This window comes from Trichosurus vulpecula, chromosome 7 (assembly GCF_011100635.1).
Source record: "Trichosurus vulpecula isolate mTriVul1 chromosome 7, mTriVul1.pri, whole genome shotgun sequence".
In the NCBI taxonomy this organism is placed as follows: domain Eukaryota; kingdom Metazoa; phylum Chordata; class Mammalia; order Diprotodontia; family Phalangeridae; genus Trichosurus; species Trichosurus vulpecula.
The window spans coordinates 154628165-154649742 of NC_050579.1; the positions used below are offsets into that span (position 1 = coordinate 154628165).

The 21578-nt window shown below is 42.2% G+C and overlaps 1 protein-coding gene across 1 annotated transcript in view; it reads left to right on the top strand.

Annotated features, from left to right (window-relative positions):
* The first annotated feature begins 5492 nt into the window (after nucleotides 1–5492).
* Nucleotides 5493–21578, top strand: part of TRAF3IP2 (TRAF3 interacting protein 2) — a 65537-nt gene continuing 49451 nt past the window's right edge. Inside the window, exon 1 of the mRNA XM_036766547.1 lies at nucleotides 5493–5631. The gene's annotated coding sequence lies outside the window, so the exon portion shown is untranslated. The remainder of the gene's footprint in view (nucleotides 5632–21578) is intronic.

Consider the following 21578-nt stretch of genomic DNA (forward strand, 5'->3'; position numbering starts at 1 on the left):
AGAGTTGGGACAATATGTTATTTATCTCTTTTTCTCCTCAGTGCCAATAGAGTTCATTGCACATTGAAGTTTGTAGAATGAATGCATGGCTAAGACACTCTTCTCCAAACAATTCAATCCTGCAATGCGAACTTTACTTGGTTGGATTCAACAAACATTTATTGAGTATTTGTTGGGTATGGAGCGCTATGATAGGGGCTGGCAGAGATACAAGCCTCCCTGTCCTCTGAAACTTATAATCTTGTTTAGTCATTTTTCAGTCATGTCTGACTTTTTGTGACCCCATTTAAGGTTTTCTTGGCAAAGATACAGGAGCGGTTTGCCATTTCCTTCTCCAGCTCATTTTACAGATGAGGAAACCAAGGCAAGTGGGTTTAAATGATTTGTCCAGGGTCAAACAGCTAGTAAGTGTACGACGTCAGATTTGGACTCCGGTCTTCCTGACTCTAGGCCAGACAATCTATGCACTGAATCACCTAGATGTCATTCCCCTTTCTCCCTTTCCCCCATTCAGGCTATCCCAGAACCCCATCAGAGAGTAAAAACAGAAAGAAACCACCATCAGCTCACCCTGCCCTTTTGCCTGAGGTACTTGACAGCTCACAGGATTTAAATGAGATGGAAGTGAAAAATTCCATCCCTTCTCTTCCCTTCCACTAAGATCCTTCAGGCCTTAGCACTGTCTGCCTTGCCTCATCACCTTAATTACTTAAGTAACCAGACTAAAGACTTCCAGGCCTTTGCATCTACCCCACCTTAGGACTCTGGGATCTTTCCATCTGCCCTGCAGCTGAACTCTCTTTTACATTCTATCTCCCCCATTAGAGTTAGAGTCCTTGAGAACATTAGCTTAGCTTTTTTTAACTCATACCTCCAGCACTTAGATAAATGATTTTTTCGTGGTTTTTTGTTTGTTTGTTTTTGTCAGGGCAATTGGGGTTAAGTGACTTGCCCAAGGTGACACAGCTAGTCAGCTTGTCAAGTGTCTGAGGCCAAATTTGAACCAGCCTTCTTATGACATGGTCACCAGTCCCTTCACCATACTGGTCTTCCTCTTCTGCACATTTTTCAGCTTGTCAATGCCCATCCAAAAATGTGGAGGAGCCAACATGGAAGACAATATCCTGGATATGATTAAACCAGGTCACGTAATTTTGGGATTCTCCCCTTCCTCATTCTAGATTCTATGCCTCTCTTAGTTCAGGCTAAAGCCACCTGAGCCCTTTTTGTTGCCATACCACACTCTGGACTCACATTGAGCTTGCAGTCCACCAAGACCCCCAGATTTTTTTTCACACAAATTATTGTCTGGACAAACCTCTCCCCTTGTGAAGCTGATTTTAAAAAAAATCAAGTGTATGAATTTCCATTGGTCCATTGTATTTTACCTTATTGAATCTGGCCCCTTAATTTAGCCCAGGGAAATTCAGTCTTGCAGCTAGTGAGGCTTCCCAATGATGAGTTGGGAAGGAAGGCATATTGGAGAGTATCAGAGAAGTCCAGAAGCAGTGTGCTTGATGGGAGTAGAAGTTTTTAAATGCATAAAATAAAAAACATAGGATTACAAAGGAAATCAATTACCCTGAAATTCAGTTATCAAAATATTAAAAAACAAAATTCTGGGGGCCTTAGATTAAGAACCCTCGTCTAGCCAGCCAAAATTTTTTTTTCGATCCTCACTTCGTCATCCAGTGCACTAACCATTCTTTCCATCTCCGTGTCATCAGCAAACATAATAAGCATACCACCTATTCCTTCATCCAAGGCATTGATAAAAATGTTAAACAGAGTTGGGGTAGCTAAGTGTCACAGTTCGTGGAGCACTGGATGAAGGAAGACCTGATTTTTGAATCCTGCCTGAATCACACAGACTAGTTGTGTACCCTGAACACATCACTTAACCCCTCTCAGCCTCAGTTCCCTTGTCTGTAAAATGTGGATAATAATAGCACTTAACCTCTCAGGGTTGTTGGGGAGGATCACAGGAGACAACATACGTAAGAAGTTCTTGGCAAACATTAAAGTGGTAAACAAACCTGACTGGTATCTTGTACATACCTAAGTGTGCACATGGCATTTCTTACATTAGAACGTAAGCTCCTTGAGGGCAGGAATTTTTCTTTGTATTCCCCTTAACACTGCCTGGAATATAGTTGTCTAATGCTTGTTGATTAACTGATGTTTGCATCACTAATGACTACCCTTTATATCTAGTTACTCAACCAATTCCAAATCCATTTGTCTTATTACCTATCTCGCGTCTTTTTTGTTTTTGTTTTTTTTTGTTCTTTTTTTTTGAGGGAGGAAGGCAGGGCAACTGGGGTTAAGTGAATTGCCCAAGGTCACACAGCTAGTAAATGTGTCAAGTGTCTGAGGTCACATTTGAACTCAGGTCCTCCTGACTCCAGGGCTGGTGCTCTAGTCACTGCGCCATCTAGCTGCCCCTATCTGACATCTTTACAGCTTGTCCATGTGTTCTACTCTGGGGGATGCCTGACTTGGAAAGAGGTAACTGTGTTGAGGCAGAGCGGCACAGTGGTGAGTCCCAAAGTCTCTGCATAGAAAAGAAGGCACTTGGAGCAGCACAAGTGAACACGGAGTCAAGTATAGGGGTGGGAGAGAAGAGTGTGGCAACAACAACACAGATACTCTGAGAGACTTTATCAAGTGCTTTGCTAAATCCACATACACTTGAAAGCAAAGTACCAAGTGCTATGTGAGTTATGAGGAGGAAAAAGTCATTTCTGCTTCAAGGAGGAAATGGCATTTAGGCTCAGTCTTAGAGGCTGTGTAGGACCTCAATACGCAACAGATAGGAATTTGGGCAAAGTCATTTTAAACACAGAGACAACAAAGATAAAACAACAAAAATAAGAGGACACAGGATATAACTGGGCACAAGAAATGTAATTTAACTGGAACCTGGAGCATACAAGATAAGGTCAAAAAGATAGGGTTGTATGTGATTGTGGGAGGGCCTCATAGGCCAGGCCAAGGAGTTAAGGCTTTATTCAGTAATTGGCAGGGAGTCACCGAGGTATTCTCTATTACCCAACAATGGCAAGTGTTCCTGTGTTGGCCACAAGTCTCCCAGGTTATTTTCCTGTAGCAGAATTTTATCCTAGGAGCTTAAAAAAAAGATGTGTTCTCTTACAGCAGTGGAACAGCTTAAGCATGAGGAGGATGTTGCTGATACTTATAAACTCCTTGAGGGCAGAGATCCTACCTTGTTTGTCTTCCTATCCCCATAGGGGCAATATCACTTAGTGGATAGAGAACTGGGCTCAGAGCTAGAAAGACCAGGGTTCAAGTTCCTGCTCTGACACATATGCCTGTGACACCCTGGGCAAGTTACATAACCTCTCAGTGCCCCTTTGCAACTTTTGAAATTTTCAATTCAATAAATATTTATTAAGCACCTACTATGTGCCAGTCCTTGTGCTAAGAGCTGAAGATACAGATATAAGTTAAAAAAAAAAAGATGGTCTCTGCCATCAAGGAGCTTAAAGTCTAATGGGGGAAGGCAATACACAAAAGGAGGTTGAAAAGGGTGAAGGGGGAATGGTGCCTGGTATGATGGAGAAGTCCGAAAAAGTCCAAAAGCAGTGTAGCTGGTAGAAAATGAGAAGACTGTGCTGAGCACCCTCTTTAAATAGAGGCCCTGGAGGCCATGGCCCTGCCCTCAGTCAGAGGGCCCAATCAGAGGGGCAGAAGGTACCCAGGCTGATTCAATCTTGCGGGATAAGATTTCCCACTGATGAGTCTGGAGATCAAGGGGCTAAGTCTTACTTTAAAACAAAGAAAAACCCAGTTTAGACTGTCAGTAGGATACAATAGGATTTCAAGACTTTGAACCAGGCCCAATCTATATAGATAGAAACCTGGATAATGTAATAAGGTAAAGGGCTTATACAGAAATATAGAAGCTCCAAATCTCCATTGCTTAAGAAAAGGGCTGGAGAGGTCAAACACCGGCCGTCTTGCTGCGTGAGAATCCTGCCTGAGACTACTCTGGGTGTCTCAAGAGGGCCAGCACTTCCAGTGAGTGGAGAGGCCCCTTTTATTGGGCAAGCTAAAGAGCACAAGTGAAGAGGGTCAGAGGTAACTAGGTACCTGGGACTGCATCTACTAAAGGCCAGAGCTAAAATTACTTACTCCCACATTTAAACCCAATACCCCAACTTGCATTTGCCCCCATCCCTGACCTACATTGGTAGAAGGAATTTCCTCACCTGGGAGTTCCTTATATCAATGAAATCACAGGTCTAGTCCTTATCCCAGAGACTTCATACAGCTGTGGGCCTCTGGAGGAAAAAAGAACCATATATTTTTTATTTTGTTTATTCTGTCTTCTATCACCAAAGCCACAGGTGACACAGAGTAAAATTTAGATCCGGAAGGGACCTTGTTCTTGTTGTTGGTCCTTTGTGCTCGAAGAGGACCAATGACATCAGGAGGGTGATGTATTGACTTGGAAGTGACCTTAGCTAGAGATCACCTAACCAATCCAATCCCCTAGTTATACAGTTGGAAAAACTGAGGCCCATAGAGGTAACATGACTTGCCAGAGATCACACACAAGTAAGAAGTGGCAGAGTCCACATTGGACCAATGCCTTCTCACCCTAAATCCAGCTGGGCCAAGTTGTTGACTGACTAAAAGAAGGGAAATTAAATGGATTTGATGAAAGACCAGGGAAATTCAAAGGATTTTATGAAAGTGAACCAAGATGAAACCCCAGCTGAGCAACATAGCCTGAAAAGTAGCTACAGATCCACTGACTTTTTCCATGTCTCAAATAAGGAACACTTCAGAATGAATCCTCCTTCTGAACTTTTGTTTTGAATAAAATTAACTTCTACAATGAGTCTCTTCAGTTTATAGGATTCCATATTTAGAGCTAGAAAGGACCTTCATGGTCCTCTGGTCCAGTCACCTTATTTATCACACTGAGGCTCAGATTGCTGAGGGCATTTGCCCAAGGTCACACAGCTAGTAAGACTCTTCCAGGGATCCAAACACAGCTCTGCTTACTCCAAATCCTCTTCCCCACTGCATCGCTTCTCACCCTCTTTCCCCACGAAACCCCTTTCCTCTTCCCATTGGGAGCCCTGAACTAATTGATAACAACAATTAACGAGCCAGAACAACAATTAACCAGGAGAGCCTCGCCTGCGAGCTGTGACCCAGAGGGAGTTGCCACGGCCACTCAAGTCCCACTGGCATACCTCCACTCCGGTTTCTTTAGTCCTGGACGTCTAGGGGAAGAGGAAACCTAATTGGTCACTGAACATTTCTAGTCCATGAAAGAGGTTTCGGTTTTAAGAAATGAAGTGACTTCGCTGTAAGTTCACTCCCCCACAGGAAAATACTGAGACAGAGCTTTCTAGTTCTCAGTTGTGATTTGCATACAACTTCCACTTCCTGATTCAAAGCCTGTTCTGCAACTTACCTGAGACTAGACAGGACAGGGAGAGAGAGAGAGAGAGAAAGAGTTGCACCCAGAGCAACCCAAACCCTGAGGACGGTTTAAGAAGTGACGAGAGAGAGGAGGGGGAGAGAGGGACCCTCCTCCCTTTGCCTCCTCCCCTCCCCTGGGCTCTGTCAGGCTTCGTCCACCCAGATTCTAAGGTGAGTTGTTTCAAGATTGCGGCTGCCCTGCCGGATCTTGTCTCCAGCCACTGGCCCATTTTGTTAAATCGTGTTTTTCTTCCTCATCTCTTGAAATGGCCTGTCTCCTTTGCCCATCCCCTTTTCCTCCCCACCCTTCATTTCTCTGGCTTTGGTGTAGAAAACGAAGAGCACAGTGAAATCTTTCCCTCTTCTGCTTGAGTGTTACTTGGTGGTTTAGAATTTCAATCAAGGAGGCAAAAGTTAACTCTTTGGGGGAAGCAGGACTCTGTTCTCAAATTTTGGATCTTTCCTGGGAAAACATTTTTTTAGGGAACCTGGTGTTCCCACAATAAGATGACAGATCCCCGTTTGTCCTGAGAAGAGAGTTAAGACTGGCAAAAGGGAAGTCGCTGGCCCTGGGCCACTGGACACGTCAATGGTAGTGCTGGGAAGACAGCTCCCAAGTTTTCTTGCATTCCCGTTTTCAAAGCCGAGAAAAATCAAGACTTGCTTAGGCCAGGCAGCTTCTCCCAATTTTCAATTAGTTGGTGGGCTGGTGTGTTTTCCTTCAAGAAGCCATTCATTTCCTGGCTCTAAAAAGGAACCTTTAGGGAAAACGAGTACAGAAGTGCTATCCTGGATCTTAGAAGCTAACCCCAGACTAATGTTCTCCAGTGTTCTGTACTTTGTGGGAGGTCTCTTTAGTACTGGCATAGGAAAGACCACCCCCACCCCGAGAAGCACACAACCACCAAAAAGAAATTAAGTTGTATTAGATCAGGGACAGCTATGATGGATGGCCTTAGCAGCGGCCTAATTATTTCGTGTCTTTTAATGATGTCTCCCCATGAGCGACCTGGGTCACATTATTTTGGTAACCCCCACAGCACCTGGTACCACTAGCATTTCACAGAATAAAGGGATTCTTTTATTGTGCGTTACACCGAATAAATTCTAAGTTCCTTGAAAGTAGCAACTGTTTATTTTATTTTGTATTCTTGGCACTTAGGCATAGTGGCTGGCACACAGTATGCACTTAATACGTGACTGTTGAATTAGACAGTAAGTGCTCCATAAATGCTTGAACCATAGACTGTTAAATCCCATCTGCGATTTGTAGGTAAATGGTTATTGGAGTGAGAAGAGTAGGCATAATGGTTGGGAACTTAGAAGGGAAGGAAAAAACACTCACATCTTCATTTCTTTTCTGTTTCCTCTTCCACTGAGGTTTCTCTCTGCTGCTATGCCATCGATTCACCCACTTTTACCAAAAACATTTGTAACAAGGGCTGGGTACGTCAGGACAGACAGTTCAGCTGTGTCCTCCAGAAGGCTGCTTGTGGTTCAGGCATAACTTGTGGGGCTAGGGTCAGACAGTATGGACTAGAATAGAAAAGAGAAAGGATTTTATGAACTTTGTTTAGGAAAAAAAAATCATTTTATAGCTCCCACTGTCTAAAGAGAGGCGAGTGCTGTCCAGAGAACTCACTGGCAAACATAGCAGCTGAGAAGTGCAGAATTACTGAGCAGCTGAAATTACTCTTTTCTGGGGGTAATAAATGTTTGTGACACCTTTAATATCCTCAGAAAGGAAACTACAAAACACATCCTGTATACTCTCTAGGTTGACAAAATGTGATTAGGAGCCCTGTTTGACGACATAAGGAATACTTAATGCTATCCGGGCAACAATTTCCTTCTTTTCCTCCCCTCCCCCAATTCTCTTGTGTTTCTGACAACTGCCAGCAGGCATCATAAATGAAATTCAGAATAGGCTTATGCTGAATGAGATATGCCGCCCTTCTAGAGGCCTTTTATGACTTTTCCAGTTCCTAGAGCCCTCCTCCCACAGTCACTGTGTACTTATTTAGTATATAGCCTACATTTACTTATCAGTTATTATAATCTATCTTTCCATTTAAAATGTAAACTTTTTGAGGGCAGGGACTGTCAGGACACTTTCAGTACCTTCAAATCCTTCTGTCTTTTAATCTTCAGAGTCCAACCCAGTACATGCCCTAATAAATAAAGGCTTGTTGGTTGATTGACTGATGGAGGCTGGCATCAGTTCCCTTTCTAATCCATGCCACATTTATGGCTTTGAAGGGTACAGGTTTTAGGATGTTTTGTTTTCTTTGGGGGTGAGGTGGTGTGGGGATTCTGAGGTTTTCAAGGATGTATCACTTGAGATGAGTCTTTGGATTTTATAGTCAAATACTAAGGCATCATTATCAAACATTGGGTTAAATATCGCTTAGCTGCCAACACAGCTTAAATGTCACACCACAATCCTGTTTTTATGGTGCTGCAAGCCCCAATCAGCCAGCTGAGAAAGCATCGTCAGACTCTTAGTGATATGGCCACCATCCCTCTTTGCAGGCCACCAGTGCAGCTAACAAGGAAGGCAACCTCTGAAATTTCTGAAAAATTTGGGAGCGGAAATGTTCTTAGTGTTAAAGTGCTCACTGTGTAGGGGGACATTCCTAGCAGCTCGTTACTAGTCTTCTTTTTCCTCCTCCAACTACTACTACTACTATAACAACGATGATGATAATTAGCAGTCTGAGAGACAGCAGGATGTATTGGATAGACAGCTGATCCAAGTAAGGATGCCATGGGTTCAAGTCCTGCCTATAACACACAGTGACTTTGTGATCGTGGGAAAGTTACTTAATCTCTCAATGTCTCAGGCAACTAAGACTCCATATAGATCTTCATTGGTAGAAGTTTTCCTTAACTGAGAATATGCTGTACAGACGAAATTACAGATCCAGACGGCCCTCCCCCAACCAGTAAAACAAAACAAAACAAAGACATCTTTAGCACTTAATATTTAAAATAAAAAAAAAAGCTTTCCTCACAACAGTCTAGTGAGATAGGCAGGTTCAGAAAAGCTAGATGTCTTGCCTGGGGTCACACAGCTTGTAATTTCTTTTTTCAATGGTTCTCCTTCAAACCCTGTTCTTTTAACTAGTAACACACTCATGCTCATACAATTGGCAATCAGGAAGAGAAGCCAATCTAGGAACATAGTGGAGAGATAGTGGGCCCAAGGGACACAGAAAGTTAGTGTTTGTCAAGGTCTTTGAAAATGAAATGGGAAGAAAAGAAAATTCACAACATTTGGGGAATTCTCTTTTAATAGAGGAGACAGAGAGAAAGAGAGAGAGAGAAAGAAGAGATACTGTATTTAGCTGATCTAAATTAAGTTTGTATTTTTACATATTGTTGAATGTGAAACAGGAGAATCCTTTGAATTTGCATCAGTTTTCTGCTACAGGAAATCTTGTATTCCCTTTTTAAAGCATAGATAAACTGCAATCATCAAATGTGAGCAAAAACAAGACACAATGAATGATGTGTTCCTTTCTAATTGAAGAAAGCACAGTGCCTGGCAAATGGTAAATGCTATACAAATGTTAGCTATTATTATTATTAATGGATCAATCAGTCTAGGATTGATTAAGCTCCTTTGTTGTTCAGTATTTCAATCACATCCGACTCTCCGTGACCCAATGGACCATAATGTCCATGGTGTTTTCTTGCCAGAGATGCTGGAGTGGTTTGCCATTTCCTTCTCCAGTGGATTAAAGCACACAGAAGTTAAGTGCCTTGCCCAGGGTCTGAAGTAGCATTTGAACTCAGGTGTCCACTGAGTTATCTAGCTGCTCCTAATGTGTGCTTAATAGGCTCTGGTGATGCAAAGACAAAGGTGGAACAATTCCTGCCCTCAAGGAGCTTACCTTCTAACAGAGAGAGACAACCCCAAGTCAGATATCTGGCTTTTTTAAAAAATTAACACAACCCCACTGCCTCTCTGTGATGTGTCATGTTTGTATTAGGACATTTCAGTGTCTCTCTCATGAACTCTGTGCTCATTGGCCCTAAGATAGTCTGAGCTTCCCGGCTGTTCCTCTACCTTCTGGTGCATCACAAATCCACTATTTCTTCCATACTTTGCCTAGATTTACCTCTCTCCAGTGGCTCTTATGTGTACTTTGGCTGCATTTGTGCTAATGTGTGTATGAGCGCAGGTCTTGAAGAAAAGGTTGGAGAGAGGAAAATCAAAAGGTGATTAGAGAGTGGGTGTCTTCAGGAGCCCTCATCCCAGTTTGTGGCTGGGACCCTGCCATTGTGCCCTTGGGGCTTCACTCTCTAATTAGGGAGCTGCTGCCAAGCGGTGCTGAGGTGATGGAGCATTGCCACTGTATCTCTGCCTTCTCCACCACCTGCTCCACTGCCCTCCCTCTCTTCCCCAACCACAGCATGTTTGGCTATCGGCAGATACTTTGTGTATATGCATGTGTGTGTGTGCAGGCACACATTTGGGTTCAGTCATGGAAGTTATTTGCCCTAGGAGGCTTGGCTATATTCTGCCAAATTATTTCCTAATTCCAGGAATTTCCAGTATTCCATTCCTCTATCCTTTTGATTTTAACTTCTAGCTAAATGGCCCTCTCCAGACTTGAGGTTTGCTCTTCTTCTCTCCCTCCTCCTCCCCCACTCATTTGTGCTCCTTTATCTGGAATATTTGCTGTTTCCAGAACTCACTTTTCCATCTCCTTCTTTTATGCCTTTTCTTTTCACATGCCAGAAAGACATTTCCTCCTTGTCTTGGCCTCTTATAGTCCTTACCTTTCTTGAAGGCTTAAATGTCACCTTCCCAGATGCCCCTCACGGACTTTCAGCTAGTTTTTTAATGTCCTGCTTTTTCTAACACCTAACACTATGCCTTGTATGCAGGTGGGGATTAATCAATGCTCTGTTGAATTGAATTGAACACATCTAATGGTTTCAGTCTTTTTTCTGAATGTTTATGGTCAATTAGCAAAGAAATGTTGTAGGTTTATTTCTTGTAGTCTGTAGCTCCCACACTCTAAGTTTCAAAAAGATGCCCAAAGCCAACTGAATTTAGAGCAAGTCATCGCATTGGGAGAATTACTGAGCATGATTTTTTTTTTCAAAAGGGCAGTTAGGGCTCCCTTGGCTCCAACACTTGCCACTATTTCAAATCCTTTGGCAAGCAAAACGGAAGAACTTCTATGTCTGGGAAATTTTGCAAGTAAGGTTGGAAGTATTTGCTCACTAGAGTTTGATTCTTGGCCAAGCAGTTCACTCAAAACCAGGCCTCCACAATTATTTACCAAGAAGACCAATGCTATAAAGTTTGCATATATTTGGGGGAGGGGATGAGAGGCACTGGGTATTAGCAGTTTTATTTTATTACTTTTTATTAGCAGAGTTTTAAATGATTTTTTTTATCCCTGGTTTTTAGAAACCTTCTTATAAAATATCTCTCACTAGTAGCCAAGCGAGATATTAAAAAACTGTAGCTGAAATTCTGACAAAAGTCAGATGGATTTTTGGACACCCCTAATAGCAATCTTGAAACATATGTAAATCTATATAAAACTGAGCTTTATGTGTTGCCTGTGTTAACTAAGAACCACCTACCTGTTCCGAGGCTGTATAGATTCCAAAGGACTCTTACACTCTATGGCTGACCATGAAAAGAAAAACTGGATACCTCAAGCAGCTGTTGAAATCTAGCTTTTTTTTTTTCTCCCTTTTTGATTCCTTAGGAATCAGTTATCCAGCTTATTAATCATCCAGGAGCCTCACTCCTGCTCTTACTCCATTTAATTACTGTACTATTTATCTTCTTCCAGATACTTCACACCTTCATTAAATTCAGCCCATCTTTGCTTCTCAAGCCCCTGGAAACCTTCCCCTAACTAAGCCCCCAAACCATTTATTGGCACCCTTTGTTTGTATTCTGTCAACCAGTTTTCAATTTATTTTGAATTTGGTTTATGATTAAAATTTAATGAGCCCTAATCAAATCCCTTTTTTCAAATCAAGATTCTGCAGTCTCATCCTCTACCTTTACTATGATACTACAAAAGAACACAGGCATGGTCTAACCAGTTTCTTATAGCTTCCATAGCCTCAAGTTCAATGGTCCCCCAAATTTTTCATCCCATAACTCTTCAGGTGGTAGCATGCTGAAGCGGAAAGAAGGCTAGTTTTGAAGTCAGGAAGACCTGGGTTCAAGTTTTACCCTTGACAAACCAGCTGCTAGCCTATAGGCAATCTTGTAGTGTTCCAGGAAACCATCTAAGGTAGAGAATGGATTAAGCATTTACAGAACACCTGCTACATACACTGAGCTAAGCACTTTTTAAAAAATTGTCTTATTTGATCTTCACAACAACCCCACAAGGTAGGTGCTATTATTATCCTCATTTTACAGTTGAGGAAACTGAGGCAAAGAGAGGTTAAGTGACTTGGGCAGGGTCACATGGCTAGAAGTGTCTGGGGCTAGATTTGAACGCAGGTCTTCTTGAATCCAGTCCCAGAGCTCTATCCACTGAGCCAACTCACTGCCTTTAAGAGCAATAAGTTATAGAAATTGTTGATCTCCACTAGTGAATGGAGTTTGCTCACTGGGAGATGCCCACACCCATGAAATTCATAGGTCCAGATCCCCCCCAAAGACTCCGTAGAGCTTATTTAATTCTTCGCAGAAGAACTATCAAATATCTTATCAACTGGACACTCTTCTGACTCACATCCTTAGTTCTGTGAGTCGGATCTCATCAATATGGAGCAGATCTCTCTCCCACGTGCCTTCTAAGGCTGGCCAAACCTTGTCCTCATCCTCCTGTAAATCCTTCACTCAGGGTTCACCCCAGTGTGCTGGGGCCTTTCTTCTAGATCCCTGATCTAGATTTCCGGAGACAAGTAGGGAGTGTGGTGGCTAGAGGACTGGGCCTGGATTCAAGGAAGACCTGAGTTCAAATCCAGTCTCAGACACTTACTAGCTGTGTGACTCTGGACAAGTCACTTAACCTGTTTGCCTCACTTTCCTCAACTATAAATGGAGATGATAATAGCGGCCACCTTGGAGGACTGTTGTGAAAATCAAATGGGATATTTGTTTTAGAAAAAGTGCTTAGCATAGTGCAGGCCACGTGTTTGGTGCAATATAAATGTATATTCTCTTCTCTACTTAACCGTTTTCTGCCTGTTTCTTTTTTTTTGGGAGGAGGTAAGGCAGGGCAATTGGGATTAAGTGATGCCTGTTTCTTAATCTGCAAAATGGGCACCTACCTCCCAAGGTAACTGTGAGATTCAAATAAGATATTGGTAATGTACTTTGCAAAGCTTGGTGACATTTAAAAAGTTTAAGAGACATAATTTCTGGCTAATTTAATCGTTTTATTAATAATGCCAGCACGTTTATTAATAAAAGGATGGTCATTTGGCCATAAACCAAAGACAATTATGGCTGCAGGCTTATGGCTTATATGGTCTTTGGAAGAGAGGTGTTCCTGAGGGTGGCAATCAACTCTGATTGGTTAACAATTAAAGAGAGAATGAATATTACAATGAGCAGGCTAAGAGTGACTTAATGTCAAAGAGAGACTATCCCTGTATTCAGACCATCCCTGGCCTTGCCCAGTTTATTCAAAGAATTTATCCCCCCCAAACTTGACTGGAGCACAATGGCTTCCCCACCTAGGGCGGGGTCTGAACAAGACTGTTAAGAAAGTTAGTCCAATCTTATTATCAGTAAAGTCCTAAAGAGACTGAACTTTTGAAATCAGGGACTTTAGAAAAAGAGAGGAAACTCTGGATCTCCCCAAATCATTGTTTATTAATAATCATTTCTCTTACCTTAAGGCGCTTTTAAAATGCTATTAAATTGTGACATTATATAGATACCTGTGAAACAAAAGAATTATCCAGTGGTTATCCCTGACTCCCTCACTACATGGCTAGCCTATCCTACCCCTTACCAAAAAAGGAAAAAGAAAAAGTGGTATAGGATTTCCTGGTTGCTGAAGTGTAGAGGGCCAGCTCTGAGAAAGTCCGCTCTGGGATAAGATACAGGCCAGAAGCCTGTTCTTGCCCTTGGGCTGATAACTCGGCATGTGGGCTCTCCATACCCCTCCTCAACATACAGGTGCTGTTTAGGATGAAGGCTCTCCAAGCCTCCTCGGTATACATGTGCTCTCTCCAATACCCCCACCACACACGTACTAAACACCACCTGTGGGCTATTAACACAATATTGTTTATGGCAAAAGGGGAACAAAAGCACAAGGAAGTCATGCAAAGGGGAACTAAGCACAAGGAAGTCATGCATTATGCAAATGCCTCGCACATGGATTTGTTGATTCTGCTTGCCTAAAAGGGTATATAAGCCCTGTCCCTCAGCATAATAAATGGAGCTGTCCTTTACTCTTTTGCCTGGCCAGCCCGTGTTTTCTTTTCACTCTCTGCAGCATCCTTTTCACTCTCTGGTAGCCGTGGCACCTGCCGACACTGAAGGTTTGCTAATTTTTAAAAATGAGTAGGTTCTCATACATGTCCTAGATTTTTCACCATCACCTAGACTATTTATTTTACCAGTGATCTCTTAATTGCCAAATCTAATGGATTTTTCTCAAAACTCACCCTTCTTGAATTCTCTGACACCATTGTTCTCCCTTGCCCCCTGTATTCTCACTCCTTTCTAGGTTTCTGTGACACTCATCTATCTTTCCTGGTTCTTCTCTTATCTGGTGGGCTCAGTCTCCTTTCTCCGGGTTATGCCCATTAACCATAGATGCCTCCCAAGGCTCATGCTTGTCCCTTTTTATTTCTCTTTTTCTATTCTAACTTGCTTGGTAATTTCACCAACTTCCCAGAGTTCAACCATCATCTCATTGGATGTGGTTCTCAGGTCCATTTGTTTAGCTCCAACCTCTCTTCTGAGCTCCTTTCTCAGCTCCCCAACTGCCTCTTGGATGAATCAAACTTGGATGTTCTGGAGGCGTCTCAAATTCTACATGCTCAAAATTTATCTCATTATCTTTCTCTCTAACCTTTTCCCTGTTATTGTCAAGGGCACCATAACCCTCTCATTCATTCAGCCTCATCTACAGTGTCATCTTCAACTTTTTGCTTATGCTCAGCCCATCTACTTAATATGTTACCAAATCTTGTTATTTCTACTTTCTAATGCATACATCTAATATATATATATATGTATATATATATATACATATATATATGTATGTATATATATATATATATATACATGTATATATATATATATATATATACATATATAGTCTTCTGACTTGTCTCTCTGAGTCTTTTATTTTTAATCAATTACCTGTACAAAGGCCTAGATGAAATGCTTATCAAATTGGTAAATGATCAATCAATCAACAAGAATTTATTGAGTACCTACTATGAGCAGCTGAGTGACCCAGTGGACAATATGCAGGGCCTGGAGTCTGGAAGACTTATTTTCCTGAGCTCAAATCTGGCCTCAAACACTTAGTAGCAGTGTAACCCTAAGCAAGTCACTTAATGCTGTTTGCCTCAGTTTCCTTATCTATAAAATGAGTTGGAGAAGGAAATGGCAAGCCACTCCAGTATCTCTGCCATGAAAACCCCAACACAAAGAGTTGGACAGGATTGAGAATGACTGAACTGAACTATGGTCTAGGAACTGGGCTGGGCACTAGAGATAAAGATACAAAGAATAAATCCATCCCTACCTTCAAGAAGCTTATATTCTAATTCTAATGATATGAATCTGGAGAGGATGGCTAAAACAGCAGAAACAGGATTCCAAAAGGTCTTAACAGGCCAGAAGACTGGATGAAATCTAATATAATAATATCTGATGGGGATAAATGTAATCTTATACTTGGATTTGAAAAAAAAAGTTTGAGATAGAGGAGTCATGGCTAGACAGCAGTTTAAAAGATCAAGAGGGTTTAGTGGACTGCTAGCTCAAAGGAGTCTGCTGGGTGATGTGGCATCCAAGAAAGTTAATGTAATCTTAGGCATCACTAAAAGAGACATCTCTCTTAAAGAAGGTTATAGTCCATGGTACTTTACTCTGATCAGACCATCTCTATGGTAATGTGTTAAATTCTGTGTGCTACATTTTAGGATGAACGATGATAAATCAGAGGGTTTCCAGAGAAGGGCAACTCAGAAAATAAGACCCTGGAAATCATATAATATATGAGTTATCTGAAGGAACCAGAAAACTATACACTTGGGAAGGGAGAAGGGGAAGGAGGCATGACAGCTGTCTGCAAGTATTTGAAGAACCGTCCTGTGGAAGAGGTAGCAGACTTGAGCTTGTCTCTTCATAGGATCTTTCACCTCAATGAGGCAATTGACTGAATTGCCCAGTTGGGAATGGACAGTTTCTCACACAGTAACTTACATTTTTATCTGTCCCAAAACAATTTCTGTGTCTCCAGTAATACACATTCCTGCATATGGGTCTGCCCTTTTCCTCTATTTTTCTCTGCCTCCATCCCACTCTAGGCTCTCATTACCTGGGCCCCAGGTTTTTACAACAGTCCTATAACTGGTTCCCTTTCTTCCTGTCTCTTCTACCTCAAACCCATCACTCCTGTAAATCACTAACAGAGTAATTTTTGTAAAAATAATGCTTTCCTTGTGTCACTACCCCTGCTCTAAACTCTACAATGGATTCCTCTTGACTGCTGCAACCAAAATCCTCTGCTTTCCTGGCTTTCCAGGCATTCTGTAATCAGGTCCCACTCTACGTATTCAGCTTGGTGTGGAGCACTGGGGTTCTATGGTCAAGAGGACCTAGGTTCCAATCCAGTCCCAGATACTTATTGGCTGTGATCCCGGGAAAGAAAACCTCTCTGTGCTTTTTGTTCCTCATCTGTAAGAGGAGGGGTTGGATTTGATGGCCTCTGAGGTCCCTTACTGCTCTAAATCTGTGACCCTATTTATTTCCCTATCCCTGGTACACACCCTCTGAGTCAGTAAGGCTGGATAACTCACTCTTGTTGCTGTTCAGTCATTTTCAGTCATGCCTGACTCTTTGTGACCTCATTTGGGGTTTTCTCGGCAAAGATACTAGAGTGGTTTGCCATTTCTTTCTCCGGCTCATTTTATAGATGAGGCAAATAGGATTAAATGACTTGCCTAGGGTCGCACAGCTAGTAAGTGTCAGGTCTGAGGTCATATTTGAATTTGGGCCTTCCTGACTTCTGGCCCAGTGCTCTATCCACTGTGCCACCTAGATGCCATAACTCACTATTTCCCAAAACTACCTACCCACTCACAACACAACTGGACTAGAAGTCACCTAGTCTAGCTCGGCTCATTCTCACTTTCAGGTATGTTTTTCTGTTTGCCCTGGAATGCTTTCTTTCTCTTTTCATTTGTGTTCATTAATTTTATTGTAGGATCTACATTATTTACACATGTGGCTACTCCCTCGGTCATGACAATCCCTCTTCAGTGATGGTCTTTGGGAACTGTGGCCAAAGATTGGCTATTACTGCATGGCCAACCTCTTGATAGGCATATGTTGTATCTATTTGCATTCATTATGCACATACCTATTTACACACACTTTGTCTCCTCTCTTTAGAATGTAAGTTCCTTGAGGGGAGGAGATCTTTCCACTTTTTTTTTTCTTTGCATTCCAAGTGCTTAGCACAGTGTCTTGGCACACAGTAAGTGCTTAATAAATGCTTGTCGATCGATTAATTCTAAGGCTGTTGCTCAGACAATGGGCACACAGTCTGAAGAAATCTGTCATGGGGCCTGTACTAAAAGATTTCCTAGTTTGGAAGAACCTGCCCCATCTTATTTTCCACAAGGCATAGCTTCTGAGAACTCAGAGTCCTCTTCATACCATAATGAGGCATTAGAATAGGATTTTGTTGCATTTCTTTTCTGATATATAATTGGTTATATATTCTAGTACTGCAGTCTGTTTGTGATCTTATCAATATGGGTACTCTCTGCAACAGTGCAGATATCAACTCAACCATGACTGCCCATTCTGCATGATTCATGTTTATGTCCTCTGATAAATCCATCTCCAGGGGTTCACCAATGTCTGAGGGCCTTCCCCTCACACTATATAATGTACAGCATATACATTTTATGTACAATGTATACATTCATTAATTTTATTACCTTAATTCCTACTTTCTTCTCTCAAGTATGACCCAGGTGCCTCATTTTGATATGAAGGTAAAACTGGGTTCCACGGAACACGAGCAGTATTGTCTTTATCTCCTCGTTTGTGCAGATTTCCTGACTGGTGAGTCTCTAGCCTGGAGAGCCATTTATGGGGGACACCATCGAAGCTCACTAAGTTCCTGCCTGGCTCAGCTTAGTCTCTAGACTTCATTTTCTCTCCAGCAGCTTTTGTACCCTGGAGATATCTCTGCCCTGAAGCTTCATCTCCCAATCAGTCAGTCTGTAGACCCCACTTCCATTTCATGAGGAGCCCCAGCCATGCTCATTTTACTCCTAGCTGAACTTACCCTTCTTCACTGCCTCACCAGCAGCCTTGCCCCTGAGATGGTATCCTTTCCTCCCCTCAGCTCCCTGCTTTCTAGCTCCCCTTTATGTGTTATCTCACCCCACTAGAATGTAAGCTCATTGAGCCTAGGAACTGTTTTATTTACATGTAGGTACTTATCAGCACTTATCAAAGAGCCTGGTATATTGTAAGTGCTTCATAAATCTATGTATGTATATATCTATCATGCATACATGTATGTATGTATGTATCTAGCATGGGTCAGAAGATCAAAATGCTCTATCAGTGACATGTGTATATCTGATCATGCATCTATCGATCTATAGGTTTGGTACAAGCTGTTGTTCAAAGGCTAGCTTAGCTAAATCCAGAATTGTTGTTGTCATTCAGTCATTCAGTTGTGTCTGATTCTTTGTGACCCTATGGACCACAGCATGCCAGGCCCTTCTATCCTTATCTATCACCCAAAGTCTGTCCAAACACTCCCCATCCATCTCATCCTCTGCCATTCCCTTCATTTGTCTCAAACCTTTTCCGTCATCAAGGTCTTTTTCAATGAGTCCTATCTTCTCATTATGTGGCTAAAGTATTTATGCTTCAGCTTCCAAAGAACAGTCTGAATTAATTTCTTTAATTGTTGACCGATTAGATCCCCTGGTGCTGTCCAAGGGACTCTCTAAAGTCTTCTCTAGCACCACTGTTCAAAAGCATCAAAGTCCAACTCTCACAGCCATACATTACTACTGAAAGAACATTGTTTTCACTACACAGACCCTTGTCAGCAGGGTGATGTCTCTGCTTTTTAGTATGCTGTCCAGATTTGCCGTGGCTTTCCTTCCAGAGAGCAAGCATCTTTTAATTTCATGGCTGCAGTCACCATCTGCAGTGAGCTTTGATCCAGAGAGGCTCATCCTTAAAAAATTGGCCACCACAATTTTATTCTTCCATAAAATGAATAAAGACGATTTACTGAGAAGTAGAAGGAAGTACTCCTTCTGATGAAATCAGTGTTCTTGAAATGTTGGAGCAGAAATCCTATTAAGGATTGTAGGTTTAGAGCTGCTATTTGGTCCACCTCCTGTTTTTTACGGATGACGAAACTGAGTCTCAGAGAGGTCAAGTGACTTGCCTATGATCAAACAGCTAGTAAGTGTCTGAGGCTGTTTTCACACCCAGGTATTCTGAATTCAATGCCCCGTATACCACACTGCCACTAAGGGTCAGGACCACACGATCTAGCACTTACCTTTGAAATGTTTCAAGTGTGCTATTTCTATTTTTCCAGCTTGAATATTATCTCCTGGAAGGCAGGGATTATGTCTTATAATTCCACTGAGTCCCCTTCAACCAGGAGCACCATCCTGAACACAGAAAGAGATCTATAAATAGCTGTTATTTGAGATAAGGAGAAAGCATTTCCCTCCCTTGTTTGAGAGGGTCGGAGCTATGGGTGTGATACACTGCGTACTAGGAGATAACTCAGTGGCTCAATAGATAGAACACTGGGCCCAGAAACAGGAAGACCTGAGTCCAAATCCAGCCTCAGATACTTACTAGCTGTTTGACCCTGGGCAAGTCATCTAACTCTGTTTGCCATAATCCACTGGAAAAGAAAACGGCAAACCACTCCAGTATCTTTGCCAAGAAAACCCCATGGAGAGTATGGTCCACAGGGTCACAAAGAGTCAGACACAACTGAACGACAATAACGCTGCATACAGTAGGGGACTTGGTTGATGTATTGGTTAATTTTACTGAATTGGGATTTTTTTCCTCTTTTTTTATTCTTGTTATAAGGAATCGCTCTTTTTGAGAAAGTGGGAAATGCACGTAAATGAACAAAAGATAGCAATGACACTCTTTAAAGAAATTAATATATTCAAGATGATATGCTGTATTATTAAGTTTCCTTTTCACATAGCTTGCATAAATCACTCAATTCCTGGCCACAGCAAGAATTAACAAGTAGATCTGGCATCATTCGTAGTCTTGATTGTTCACTTTGAGAACACCTTCAGCATCTGTAAAACTCCAGCAGGTGCCTTTAGCTCAGGTTTGGACTGGATGCGGCTCCTATCAGAGACTCCTTCCAGAGCTGAACCTCCATGATTCTCTTATGTGAAAGAAATCTTTCTGTCTCTTCACCTCTGGGAGGGCCTGCTGGCAGAACACAGAATTTGCAGGCCTCCTTTCTGTTTGAGAAAGCAGCTTACACACCAGCTACACTTTAGAACTAAATAAGAGCTTAAGTATTGCCAGTTGTATTTGAAGAATAGACGATGAAAAGTAATTGTGTGGCAAGGAGTGTTTGACAGCACATTGTCCTCTTTCTCCCGACCTGGTTTGATATATTTTTGCCCTCCCACTTAACCATGGGCCCAGAGTAGATTTCAAGACACTTACCCACTCTTAAGAAAATGGATTTGCTCCATGTTCAATCTGGGGGAGCTGAAGGGCATTTCCTATTGTGTATCAAACCTTGCAGCTGGGGAAGAATCACAGATGAGGAAGGAAAACAGTGGAAATGGAGGCCATCGTTTTAAAATGGTCTAGTGGGACTTTAATACACTCAATGTTCTCAGAAGGCTTAGCTAAACCTTGCAGAGGTGAACTTTAAGCAGCAGGGTGGCTTTTATGCTGATGTGCTGGGAGGGGGAAGGGAGAACACACATCCCCAGTACATAGCCCAGAAATAAAATAAAGCAAATTGTGTACAGAGCAAGGTGGCAATGGTGCAATGTTTGGACTGGGTGGAAAAGTAGTTGTGATAGCCTGGAGACTTCTTGTACTGACTGGTGAAGGAAGAGAAAGGCACAATCCCAAGGCTTAGGCTGGGAGGAGCTGGGGAGGCCTGAGTTAAGGCTTTGCTCTGTAAAGCAATTTAGCTGTTTGGCCCCAGATGCAAACATTACCAATTACACATCTGCCATGGTGGCTATATTTCACAATAACTTGGGTAGGAATAAAACACGAAATGGATTGTGTAACGCTCTCATTGGACCTGGTACAAAGGTTTAGGAGGACTCTAGGTCAAATAGAAAATCCTGCCGTTGACTGATTATTTTGAGTGCATCCTAGCTTTTTTTCTGAGCTCTGTCTACTGTACATTAGGGCTTGGAATTACAGGTCACCAGAAGATTATCAATCACCATTACGCAGAAGAGAGATTAGTTTTATTATGCTTGGCCCCACAAGGCAGAATTAAGAGCAGTAGGGGGACACTGCAAAGAGGCCGATTTAGGCTTGAAGTCAGGGAGAAACCCTTAACTCTTAGCATTATCCGAATGTGGAATGGGCCGCCTGGGATGCAGATTTTCCCTCACTAGAGGTCTTTGAACAAGGCAAGATGGACATGTTGAATTCTTATTTAGGTATGGATTGGACTAGGCAGCCTCCGAGGTTCTTTCCAATTCTGTGAGTCTATAATTATTTAATATTTTAATATACTCTATATGTGCTAGACCCGCATAGCTGTGCTCCACTGTCAGACAATACATAGAAAGCTAAGGCGCCACTGGGTAACTCTTGGAGGTGTGCGTGAGAGAAGAAAGATCTACGACATTCTATCCTCCCTGGAAGAGCCAATCACTGGGCTTATCTCCAACACAAAGGGTATCACTCCTTTCAC